At 41.7% G+C, this 12,981-nt stretch overlaps 1 long non-coding RNA gene across 11 annotated transcripts in view; it reads left to right on the top strand.

The window, feature by feature from the left end:
• Positions 1 to 1,676: 1,676 nt before the first annotated feature.
• LOC121064164 overlaps positions 1,677 to 12,981 on the top strand; it is a 77,448-nt gene continuing 66,143 nt past the window's right edge. For 9 of the 11 annotated variants that reach the window (XR_005816362.1, XR_005816363.1, XR_005816364.1 and 6 more), the window contains exons 1-2: positions 1,677 to 2,016; positions 12,292 to 12,363. This is a non-coding gene — a long non-coding RNA (uncharacterized LOC121064164). The other 2 variants (XR_005816366.1, XR_005816367.1) reach the window with 2 other exon arrangements.

Raw genomic sequence — 12,981 nt, forward strand, 5'->3', positions numbered from 1 at the left:
TAGAAAACAAATGTAGAAAAACTCTCTCCCTTTGCTTTGTTTGTTTATTTGTTTAAGAAGGAAATAAATGGGGAAGAATTTAACTTGTAAGGAGGCAGAATGACATCTTAGGAAAATGAGGCTCTGTTCTTAGAAGAGGGGTGTAAATCATGCTTGAGGGGTGTAAATCATGCTTATGTGATAATGAATGAAGGGAGACATTTTTGGAGACACATTTTGTCTCTTTATAAGTAGGACAGAGTATGTCTGTGCAGAGCTGTAGTCAGTTCTGCTAGGTCCCAGCAAATAAGCTGCAGTTTCTTTTCTTTTCACAAAATTTCTCATTTACTTCTTACACAAAAAACAGTTTTTGAAATTGTCTTGAAAGAACAAGGATGGCATCTTTTCTGTAACACGAACGTGATGTTTTCATTTACTACTGAGGACAGTACTTTCTGTATATTGAGCCTCTAGGGTTCACTCAAGTTGCATTTCAAGCATTTTTAGCTGCCATCCAGACCAGATTTCAACTTCTGAATCTGTTTCATTTCGGGGGATTGAAAACACAAACAGATCCAAAGCTTTTCAGGAGAAAACTGAAATATCCTGAGTCATCCAGTGAGGGCTGGCACTAGCTCCTATTTTCAAAGACTTCTTATTACCTCTGACTCTAAGCTTCAAAACTAGAGCTGCTTTCAACTAAGATATTTCAACTGAGAGGGTCCACAGCTGTGATCTTGTCTACAGAGGCCAGGGTGGCAGAAATCTCCCTTAGGCAGCCTGTTCTCTGGGGGAATCTTGCAACATTGACTTCTTACAAGTTTATGGAAATAAAATTGTTAAGGGATTAAAAATTCTTCGGAGTCCACTTGCCATCTGAACTTTGAATTCAGAAGCCATGTCATTCTCTCCATACCCACAAAGAGGAGAGCCATGCTCTGTGTAATATCCAGGTACACTTAAGTAAAGGTGTATACTTATAAAAATGTGATTGCCTACTTCAGAAATCCAAATGATGATTCATGTCTGTGGCAATGATCCTCATTATTTGCTCAGTCCAGTTCTGCAGCCAGTTAAGAACCTTTTTAATTAGCAGCTATCAACAATTCAGTGAGTGGGTTGCTGGAGTGGAGGAGGTTAATGCCGTATCTTGGGGGGAAGGAAGTTAACTTACAGCTATTGCAAATAGGACATTTTTCTTGATTGGATGAAATTATGTTGCAGCGAAATCCAATATTTCTTGATATTGACATAATTGTGTTGTATATGCTGAAATGGCCCTCCACAATGGGCTGATCCTGCACATGTACCAAAGGGCAAGGATAGCCTGGTGCAGCTTACCGAGATGCTCTGTCTATTCCTATGCCAGCAGACCAGCCAGAAGGGGTGAATGGCCCCTGGGTATGGAGAGGGGTGCCAAGATTAGTCAGGGCTGGCAGGTTTTACTGGGACAGTTGCAGTATTGCAGTAATACAGCTGCCTGGGCCTGGCTCTTGAGTAACAAATGGAGAGTAAAAGTGATTCCCAAGGATACTGAAGTAGGTCATCTCCGTCACTGACTATGACTCAAAAGTTTCCCCTGAGTATGAAGCCTCATTTCACACCCTCACCAAGCAGCATGGAGATAGGGCTGGAAACCCTCCCATTTCTCCTGCATGAGCACTTCTGGTTAAAGCCCAGACTGGTTTTTCAGACCACTGGCAGAGTGAAAGAGAGGAAAGGCATGTGGATTTAAGGAGGGTGTTTAGATCAAGAACTTAAGAGAGGCTGGGAAGTGTCATAGGATTAAGGGATCTATGCAAGCTTGTATGGGTATTTCCACTTGTGCTGTCCTCACACCTTCTCTGAGAGATTTTTGTCCCAAACACAAGGACTGCATGTATGTTGCAGGATACATTGCAGCGCACCACATAGCCTTGGCTTTTGGCTGTGCCTCTACTTGTGGGGACGTGCCAGCTTGCACCATGTGAGCACGTGCCCTGCTTTCCTTGAGAAGGAGACCTGGGTGCAGAGGGGCAGAGAAGGGGCTAAGGTGTGGTGAGTATGCTTGTCTGGATGGCCATGGGTCCAGGCCCACAAAGCGCACTAGGGACTTGTGCACCATGATGCTGCTTTAACCAAAATAACCAAGTCAATGTGTAGGTTGCTGGCTGCATTATACATGTGACTAGCTTTGCATATAACAAAATCCAAAGCCTTGTGAAAGAGTAAGTAGAGTAAGAGTAAGGAGGTGGACATTTGAGGAAAGTACATTAAAAACATTTTACTGGTAAGTGAAATATCTATGGAAAATTACTTATGTGACTATCTGTGACTTCTAGACAGGGTTACATGGACAGTAAGCAAAACAGTATGCTTTTCTGGAGTAAGGCCAAGATGCTTTCAAGGATTATATATCTTTTAGTCAAATGTGGTACAAGATCTCAGTCTCTAAAGAGAAAAGGATGTCTACAGAGGGAAGTGGAAATATCTGTAGAATTGTTGGTTCCAAGAGCCTTGTGTTTAAAAAACAAAATCCCATGAAGTATTGCCAGGAATGGGAGAGGAATGAGAGGCAATGCTTCAAAACAAAACAACAGAAAAGAAGCAAGTAAGAGTTTTGTCTACCATGTGCTTAGGAACAATAGCACTGAGTCAAAACCTGCTGGACTCAGTTGGGAATGCTGTGGTTTAGCTAGTCCAACTGAGCTGAACTGGAATGCTCTTTTTGTCTTTCAACAAGCCTGTAAAAGTTGGCAGAGATCTGATCAGCTGTTCAAGCCCTGCTGAACAGCCCTCAGAGTTCAGCTCTTATATCTCGTTAGGGGCCCAGTAGAAAAATTTAGGGTTAAGCAGATTGTAGGCTTAGCTGGCCTCTGTGTTTTGAGACATGTATGGAATAAGATGGTTTTTCCTGCATGGAAGAAAAATGTTTGTTGCCTCAGAAAGATGTGTGCTTGTGCACTCATTTTTTCTGAAGGAGGGGCTTGCTGTGTAAATAGAAATGTGAGCGGTAGTTTAGGGAATTATTTCATGGTTGTGATGCTACACAGTCTAGTTTACTTTTTCGTCTAGAGGCCCATGTCCAAGAAGACTTAGGTCTATCTACGTCAGAGGTATCACTGTCTGGTCCCGCATCTTGCTCCCTCTCTCTTTGCCAGCACTGATATTTGTCTGATCTTGTTGTGAGCCTGTTCAGGGAGCTAAGCTGATTGAAGATTAATGCTTTTTTTTTCTGCAGAATTACTTTTTACCTGGTTTAACTTCCTGAACCAGCTCACAGCAGGGTCATAGTAAGGCCTAGCACTGGCATGCTAAAGCTAGCTGGAATTTGTGGCTGGGGTGAGAAGGAAATGGTAGGACTTGGATTCATTGAGCTCTTGAGGAATCTCAGCCTACAGCTGCTTACTCTTCTTCCTGCACCACCGCATCTGCTTATTGACCTCCTCTCCCCTTATGTATTTTACATCCAAGTTTATCTGCGTATTGACTCTTTTAACTGAAAATATTTTGTACTGCATCCGCATATTGCTGGACCTGCCTTCTTCTTCTCAGACTGTGCTCAGAAAGACTTGGCTTTGCACTCAGTGACCTGGTGTGTGCACTTGGGTTTGTGAAATGCTGTGGGTCCCGTCTTGTAAGGTTTAAATCTCACAACCCTTATGGCTCCCACTCAGGTCAAGCCAATGAAGGTACATAGAAAGCTATGAAGACAGTCTGCAATGATGGTGAAAGAGGAGTGACATGAACTTAATTTGAGAATGTCCTGGGAAGGCAAATGGGTTGGTGTCAATATCTGGGCCTCATGTTAATACTGGCTGTCCCCATGGAGAGAAGGTCTCACTGTTGTCAGGCCTGTGCACTTTCTTCCATGCCCTCTTCTCAGCTGTTTTAGAGCCTGGCCTATTCTTTGCATTCAGGTTTTGTGGAGGCACAGAGAGTTTGACCATGTCTGCTAAAAGTGCTCATGGAGAATCTTAATAACATCACACATCTTCTGAGCATAGGTAGCCTGTGCAGTCATTTCCATTTTGAACATGGCTGTGTGAAAGAAAGCAACAGAGTCCAGTGTAGTAATGATTTTCTACTGTCCTCTTCTCTAGGGGGTCCAGAAGTATCTATAAAAATACGTACTTTCGGATTTCTGGTAGGAAGCAGTACTTAGAGCACAGACTTAAACTGTGTTTCCTGGGAAGTTACCCTACCAAATGATGCTGACTCCTTCAGTTCAAAGAAAGACAAAGTATTTTCAAAATTTGGTGTGTAAGTAACTCTTGTAGTTGCTGCAGAGATACTGAGTAATTGTAGATGAGCAAGAGAAGTGGCCTGTGAAATCTTGAAAGGTAGGGAGAAGTCAAAAGAAACAATTGCTTTCCTAAATGTGGGTTCCACATTTTGTAAAGGCCTGCAAGCTTGCCTGTAATTTCACCTTTCCTGACAGTTTGACTTCCATTTCCACCTGCTGGCCAGTGTCATTATTTTAACCCTCTGTCTCTCATCTGTTTGCTTTAGCAATTTCTGCGAAATCTAGCCTAACCTATATGCTTTAGCTACTAACGGTTTAAAATAGAGGTGCATGACCTTCCTTCCTTAATGTTTTCTCAACATTCCTTTGTTGCAGAGTATGGGATGCAGGATTTTTTTTTTTCCTCTGAATGAGGCTGTAGTTACCTGAGGGTTGAAAAAATGAAAATTGTAATTCAAGGCAATAGCATGCAGCAGTGAAGAATGTAAATGGTGCTTTTCACTTAGCCTGGTTTCTTGCAATCCCTTTTTCACCCGAAGCAGACAAATGACTAGTCCAATAATTAACAGGAATATACCTAGACAATTAGCCATATAATGAATGTCCCAGAAGTTGAAGCTTCAGCTGATTGTGCATTCTGTCCCGACTGGCCTAAAATGCAAAAGACAAATTCCAGTTTAGAGTTGCTGCTTTCAGATGGCAGCACGAACTCTGGTACAAGCACTATTTAAAGAACACACAGTCTTAAATTAATTATCCATTTTCTCTGCACCTTAAAGTGACATTTAACGGGAGCAAGAACAGGGCAGAAATAAATGCTGAAATGCGATACTGTGCATTTTATGTCTATTATCAATGGTCAGAAGAGGAAGTAATGATCTGATAAGGGTTTCAAGTTCTAATATATCTAAAAAAATGAGAGAATAACTCCCACAAAGGAATTTTCTATTGATATTCTGGGTCATATGGGAAATACATTGCTTCTATGCCCATGGGTGGTAGGACAAAATCTGGAGTAGCTGTACTCTTTTGTGTGTAAGTAAACTAGCAGTGTTTCACTTCTGTTCAGAAGTTATCCATCTTGCTTTTTTAATCTTAGAATATTACCAGTGATGAATCTAAGGGAAAAGGTTTGAAAACCAGTAAGTTTCTTTTTCATGCTTTACAGCTTTGGACACCCTTTTATGAATAAAATGACATGGCAATGTGTGAAGTAACAAAGGAATTGTAAGCAGTGGCCAGCATGTGGAAAGTCAAAACTATCTACAGCTGAATAATGTTCTTAGAAATGAAGGGCAAACAGGAATATAATTGATTATTGCCTCTCTATGTGGCTTTGGAGATCACATAATCCAAAGCAAAAAAATGGCATGCATGTGTTCCCTCAGATATTCTTCAGAATGGAGGGGCTATATATCAAAACCTTATTTCCTGGTAATGAATTTTAAATAAGTGCCCAGGGCATCAGGTCACTGATGTTTCTACTTTGCAAACTGGGTGGGCTATGAAAGCCCCTAGAGCCCTTCAAAGGCACCTTAAAAAAAATCCCTAGCTTTAACTGACCAAACTTTTCAAGAAAAATACCTGAAACAATTAGGAGAATGAAAACCAGGAGGTCAGATTACTTGGCCCATGGCTGAGGATTTACATAAATAGGCCTAACCTTTGACTTGAAAATAAAAGGTAAGTACAGAACCCTGACAGAACAGCAGGTCATTGGTATTTACTCTGTAAAGTACTGCCTCTGATGCTATGACAAAAATGCCAGGAATTCCACTGATCACTGTGTGCTGATAGGGCTCAAAGGTATGCAGCCAGCTAACAGAAACCCAGCCTACCTGACTGATCGAAACTGCATTACTCCCACGCATTTATAACCTGCAATCTGTGAGCGTGGGAAAGTGTGCAAGGCCTTAGACTAATTCCTGACCAAAAAAAAAAAAAAAAGAAGAAAAAAAAAAGGAGAAAGTTGCTGTCTTTAAGAGTATTTTAAGTTCTTGTGGTTTGGGCAGCATATAAAATTAATAAAAAGTCTCCCAGTGAGAATCTTAAGAAGTTGTCTTCACTGTGCATATCCAGAATTGATGGTGTATGGGAGGCTGAGATTGGTACCACATTCAGCATTGTGCAGATGTGGGAATTTGTCAAGGATGATCTGTACCTACAAGTAGTCTTCAACTGTGGAAATGGTACCAAGCTGTAGGAAGGCAGTAGCCTGGCTCATTTTTTTTTGAAGGGTGAAACCCTAGGCAGTAAACCTACAGGAGAAATTGTATGCTGTGTGTTCATGTTACTTTTTTGTCAAGCAAAGGCTCTGCACTCACAAGTCAGAGAACCAAAACAGATTTTGCATTCTTATATCTAACACAATAACAAAAATGTGTTAGATCATTTTTTCTTTTCTACATGGATAGCTGAGAAGAGTGCCCCTGTGGAAGTGGAAACAATATGTGCAAAGTTTTTAAATTCATTTTTTAATAGACAGATTCAGTTTCCTGTTTCACTTTGAGACACAGGCACACATCAAGTATCCTGCAGGCTGTTTCAAACTTGCTTCTCTAATTAATCAAAAGTGATCCATTACAGAAAACCTGCAGGAATGTCAGAGATGGATGCTTCTGTTTGTACTGTTTTTGACTTGCTTGTTGCAACAGAGGGGGAAGCTGTTAGTGCCTGTCTAGCAAATTATTGAAGGATGGTGTAAGAGGGCCTGCCGCCTTCCTCTTGAAGGGCCAGGAAGCCTGGGGCTAGTCAGCCCTGTGCTGTTCTCCATGTTTGCTAGACCTCTGTGGGATTTTGGAAGGAGGTGGAGGAATACCCCACAGCTGGGGACTGTTTAGGGAGGAAGACAGGCTGCCTCTGTGCCCCAGGCACAGCCTGGCCAAGTCTCATGGTTGGGAAAGCGAGCAGGTAGTGGTAAGCAGGAGGAGCTGGTAGCTAATGATGATGGTTGAGCAAGGAGCCAGATTTTGGGTCCCCTGTGTGTTCAAGTGCTGTGTAAGGAGGAGACCAGCCCAGTATTCGTCTCTAACCGGCACAGACTTTGCAGCGTGCCACCTGACACCTCTCCCTTACCCTCCAGCCAGCCAGGATGAACCCAAGGCAAAATTTTGAAGGGAAATGAAAAGCATCTGAAGGTCTCTGGAGGGTGTTCACAGTGATACAGAGCCCCCTTGGTGTTAGTTCAGGTGTGACCCCTTGCCAGGCTCAGCTGCCTTCTCCTTCTGTGACCTCTGCCTGCCTTGGGCAGAGTGGTGGCCAGGCTCCCCCTCCTCTGACATGGCTGGATCTTTTCAGTGATCCCTCATGCAAAGTATAGGGCAGTCTGGTTTTGCCTCCACGTGTATCAGTGTTGTGTTGTGCTGGCACTCTTTTACTGATGCATTGATCTCAAGCAAAAAGGGGTAGAGGAGGTGCATTTCAAGTCCTGCGCTATAAACTGCATAACATCTTGCATGCTCAACTGTAGCTATCTGCCCTAGTGTGTCAAACTGACTGCATCTGGCAGAGATGGATTTGATATGTATAAGTACAGGGTTAGCGGTAGCAAAACTGTCTCAGAATTGAGGGCAAGAGTTCATAAACAAGCCATTTCCAAAAGCTGTACAGTCCAGGACAGGGAGCTGCCACTGGTGATAACAATATCTTGCAAAATGATGCAAGTGAATCCCTGATTCAGGGTAAATACGGAGTCCTTCTGTCTTGCTTGGGGGTAAGGAAAGGAAAGTTGGAGACCTATGCAATTTCCCACGGCCTCTCTTACTCAACTCAATCAGCATTTTGGTATGCGCTGTGAACCTTAAAAGCTCCTTTAGTGCTGATCTTCATATGACCCTACTGTAAAACACATCTAGACCTTCTTGATTTTTCAATGCCAAACCAATGTCACTGCTTTTTAACCATTTTCCCGCCTAATCACCATCCTATGTCTTTGAACACAACTGTCTACTACTGAGTGCTCTCCCTTACTTGGGTAGCAGTGCCAGGAGAATGTTGTCACAGCCCCTGTACTAGTACTGTGGTGGACTTTGCACATGGTCTTGACCTTAGCAGGATCTGTGATAGATGTTGTCCATGTTTCATTCTGAAAACCCTTTTTCCTTCTTCTCTTTTAAATAGGTATGTATATAATTTGGGTTGCAAAGGTTGCTTTGCTTTTGACAAAACATTTCCCCAATGTAGTTTGCTTAAAGACCTCCTCCATAGCCAAAGAATGATGCACATCCATCACAGATTCAGTCTCCATTCATATGCAAAAGAGGAACACTGCTTGCAGTCCCATTTACCTCCAGAGAAATTATATCTGGGCAGATATTTTTTCTCTATATATATTGTTTTGAGACTGTTTCAAAACTGTGCATTTGGGTATTCTGTGCTTTAAAGCATATATTTATAGTGACCAAGCTTTTCCTAAACTCATATTCCATTTGTGGTTCCTACATTGTACTGTAGGAGAATACAGCTAAGAAGAAGATAATTTTCTGGGGCAATTTTGGCATTGACAACGGTTGTGTAAAGACAATTTATGGGCTAGGGCAAAGCCCAACCCCCTCGCCTCCCCTTCTGGTTTCTAGGGTTTGGTTTGGTTTGGTTTGATTTGGTTTTAGCATGCATGATGTAGAAGATGTCACCTCCCAGATGTAGATGTAAAATTGTGGGAGTATCTGGATGAATCCCTGAGGATGTCTATGAATGAATTACTTCTATCCATATTGCCATCTCACTCCCAATCTTTAGGTTCTCATCAACTACATCCGTTTCTCAAGCAATCTGTTAAGACTTGCAACCTTTTGGGGCTATGTATCCCTGCACAGATTTCTCACAGGCTGTTCTCAAGTACTCCCAGACTAAAATTTTAGGCAGGGTGATAGATTTGCAGAACAATTAACTTTTTGCCCCTGCCTTGACCATTAGGGCAGCAGCCTTTGGCTATGCTCTTCTTCTGTTCATCTTTTATTAAAATATCCTGTATATAAATCCTCTCACCCATTATACCATCAAAAACTTGCTCTGGCTTCCTGTGAAATGCCTAAGGACAGTATTGAATTCATCCTTACATGATCTCTGATTGCAGGGTGCTTTTTATTAATGGCACTTGTGCCACTCCATTCTTCCAAAACCACAGGAAACTACTTAGTATGAGAGGAATTTCAAAACACTATGTTGTCATTTGCTTCCTTCACTAATTACTTGCTTCTTTTTTGGACCACCTATAAATGTGGAGTTCAACCTGTCTTCCTACAGTGCCTTGGGAAGTTCATACATGTGGGAGCGTTTTCTGCTGACTCTGTACCTAACAGCAATGAGCATCTCTGGTCCCTCTTTTAGATTCTGCCTTGGAGCTAAATTTCTCCTCCCTGTGAGAACTGAGTTGAATGTATTTGTGGAGACTGTGCTGTGGTTGGACTCTTACACCTCTATTCCATGCTTGCTGGTACTTCCTCCTGGAAGTCATCATCACGCCCTTCATTCTTTTCCAGCATTATTTTGTCCCCAGCCAGTATGTTCTGTGCCTCTCTCCCCAGATAAAACCAGGAATTTGATACAATTTTAACCCCAGTGAGTTTATTTTCTTTTCCAATTTTCTGTTGTTTCAACTTTTTATTTACTCATTTGGTCATCTATTCCCTGTAGTGCCTAACTAGGGTAAGAGTGTCCCTGTAAGCCCCAAATCACTCCAGCTTACACTCTTTTCCCTTTAGATTTTCTCTCAGATCTAGTAAGACTGCAACTGCGACCACAGGTTTGAGTACCTACATCCAGCTGGAATATAAGGTGCCCCTTTTGGGTCTTGTTTGGCTGCCTGTTCCTCTCCATGTGTAATGCTGTCCCTGATTCTGGCAGAGGACTCCCTTACGTGTTACCATCCACCTGGGTTGCTCTTGCACAGGCTCTTGAAGCGTTTGTAAACTCTCCCCAAGCTGCCTGGTGGAGTTTAGGCTTGTTAGGCTGTTTCCTATTGCACAGAAGAGCTATTTCAAGTATTCACTGATAGCTGGGAAGCATAAGCATTCAGAAATAAAACGTTATTCAGTCATAAGTAAGGAAGACTGCATTTGTAAAATCTTATGTGGAGAAGCCCATTTTCTCTTGTGAAGGGCTCTCAGGCACCATATCAAGCTTGTGTTTTGCTAGAGGAGGCATCAGCAGAAACAGTGGCAGCCAGAAGTCTTTGATTCGTTTCATTTATTTTTAACTTTCCCATTGAAATGTCTGAGGAAAACACACACACACACACACACACACAAAATACCAAAAAACATGCTTCCTTTGAGAGCCCTTGAGCTCTGAGAAAGATACCTGCTGTAATCTAGAAACGGCCTTGTTCTGAGAACAGCCTGGCCGAGCACTGCCTGGGGGGCTGCATTTTCCTCCTTTTTTTTTTTTTTTTAATGTATATGTGTATTTTGACCATGAACACAGCCACCTTTCTGAAAGGCTGGTGCCGTGTTCCCTTGGAGAGGAGCTGAGCAGGCTGGCAGGGGGCTGCAGCTCACAGGAGCGGAGCATGGGCACTGCCGGCAGAGGCCCAGTGCCTACAGGCCCCACAGGCCATGTCAGTCAGCTGGTCCCGAGGATTCCTGTCATGTGCTGCTGCTCAGACAAAGATCCTTTCTTTCCATACCCGGTGGGTTCTCCATCAATGAGAGGACCTTGTCCTACAAACAGAAGTCAAACCTCTGTAATTGCAGTGTCACTGATAAAACATGACTTCTCTCCCAATCTGTACAAGCACTTTGACCTCTTGCTTTGGTGCGCACGCTTCAAAGTTTTTTCATCTCTAGCTCTTTTTATGGTTTTGATGGAAATACTGTAGGGAAGTTTATTTTGGGAGTATTTTTGATCTATCTCAAACAGAAGCTAGGCTTGGGAACTTACAGCCAAAAGTGCTATGAATCGTCTGGAGTGTTCGCTAGCTCTTAATCAAAATGATTTCAGGTTGTGGTTTGCTTCTTGTTTAAATGTAGAACTACTTTTGCTTGAGGAATTGGTGTTACATGTTTTCAACAGAGATGAGAACAGAATTTCTGCTCCAAACAGCTTCCATTTCTAACAAAAGTGAAAAATTTAAGCAAGAAGGCTGCAAATGAAGGTGTAGTGCTGAGTAGCATGACGGTTCTGTAATTTTTTTCTTCTCCCAGTCAAATTATTGTTATAACTATTCTTTCTCAGTTAAGATTTCATTGGGGGAAGAAATAAAGCTTCTAGGTTTCACAGGAGGGAAGTCTTCAATAAGAAATTAATATAAGATAGTGAAGGGATCAGGAAAACAGTCTAAGCACAAAGGGATTGTCCAGAAGACTGCGCAGAGATAAGAATGTGAATATATAAGTTCATAGAAGAAACATGCAGCAGCCATTTGAATTTCAATCCAGCTGTTCAGTGACAAATACAGACAGTACTCACCACAGAGTGTTACCCTGGGCACAGTGATCGGCAGCAGTCATGGTCACCATCCCAAGTCACCGCAGAGAATGAAAATTTCTTGTTTGTACATATGTTGTTCTTTAAAGGAAAATGTCTTACATGGGACAAAGATATAAAGACTACAAGATACTTGGAAAGGAAGGAATGATTAAAAATGATAGACTGGAAATGGAGAGAAGCAGATATTTGGCTTCTCGGATTGTACTTGAAGTTTCTAATATTTAATTCCTGCAAAAGGGAAGTGTATGTGAGAAAGTAACTGGGCTAGCAGACTGGTTAGCTTTGCTGTTGCTTTCCAGTCAATAGGTCACTCCCCTGGGCTAGGGGTTGTGCTCTGCCAAGAGCAGGTTTTTTTAGCTGATCCTATACTGGTAAGAACATAAGTATCTGTTTCTGTGGTGCAATAGGTTATCAATAAAATAAGAAATAATTATATTGTTTAATACTGAAAAATTGCTGCATTGTTTACTATTCTTAGATTTCTTTCCTTTTTTTTTATTAAACAAAGTATTTTTCAAATATATTAAAATTCCACCTTTTTTTTTTTTTTTTTTGCAAGGGATTTTATAGAGGTTAGCTTCTGAATTACATATGAGATGCGGTCTACTCAGTGTGTTGGTAGCTCAGATTCAGTAACAAGAATGTGATTTTTTTTCCAGATATCTACCTTCAGGGCCACTCTGGGACACTCTGAAGTATTACGGCCATGGAGACTGTTTCCTCCTACAGAGGTACCTCTCTGATCTATGTAGTTGTGTTTACATTGAGCTCCCGAACAGTGAAATAACTTGTCAGCCTTAAACACTACATATGATAGAGAAAAGTCAGTGGTAATAACTTCTGAGTTATGTGAATGAATCTGTATAAGTGTCATGAATTAAATGAATGATTAGCAACACACAAAAAGCTATTTCCTCTTCCAGTTTCTGGAGATTTTATTAATTTCTCATGGGATAAGTTACTATGTTCCTCATTTCAGAGAAAAAAATAAATGTTTTTACTTCTGAAGTGTCCTCACTTCCCAGCAGGTAAATACCGTAGGATAAAGTACCTAAACACTAAGCAAAATGACAGTTCACCCTTACCTTCCAACCTCAGCAGAAATTAAGTTTTGGCTAGCTATTGGTATTTTGTAGGAATTATGCCTGCTCAGTTATTTATTTTGATATTGCGGCAACTTTTTATCCTGATTCCTGCAGAAAGCAGGCTGATGCAATCATACTGTGTGTGCTTGTATCTCCGTCACTTCCATATCCCTGATATCTTTTGAACCTATTGACAAATTTCAACCAATTGATCTCTCAAAGAAAATTGAGTTCCTACAAGCTTTGTGAAAATAGCCTGCCAGA

This window comes from Cygnus olor, chromosome 1, assembly GCF_009769625.2.
Source record: "Cygnus olor isolate bCygOlo1 chromosome 1, bCygOlo1.pri.v2, whole genome shotgun sequence".
Classification (NCBI taxonomy): Eukaryota; Metazoa; Chordata; class Aves; order Anseriformes; family Anatidae; genus Cygnus; species Cygnus olor.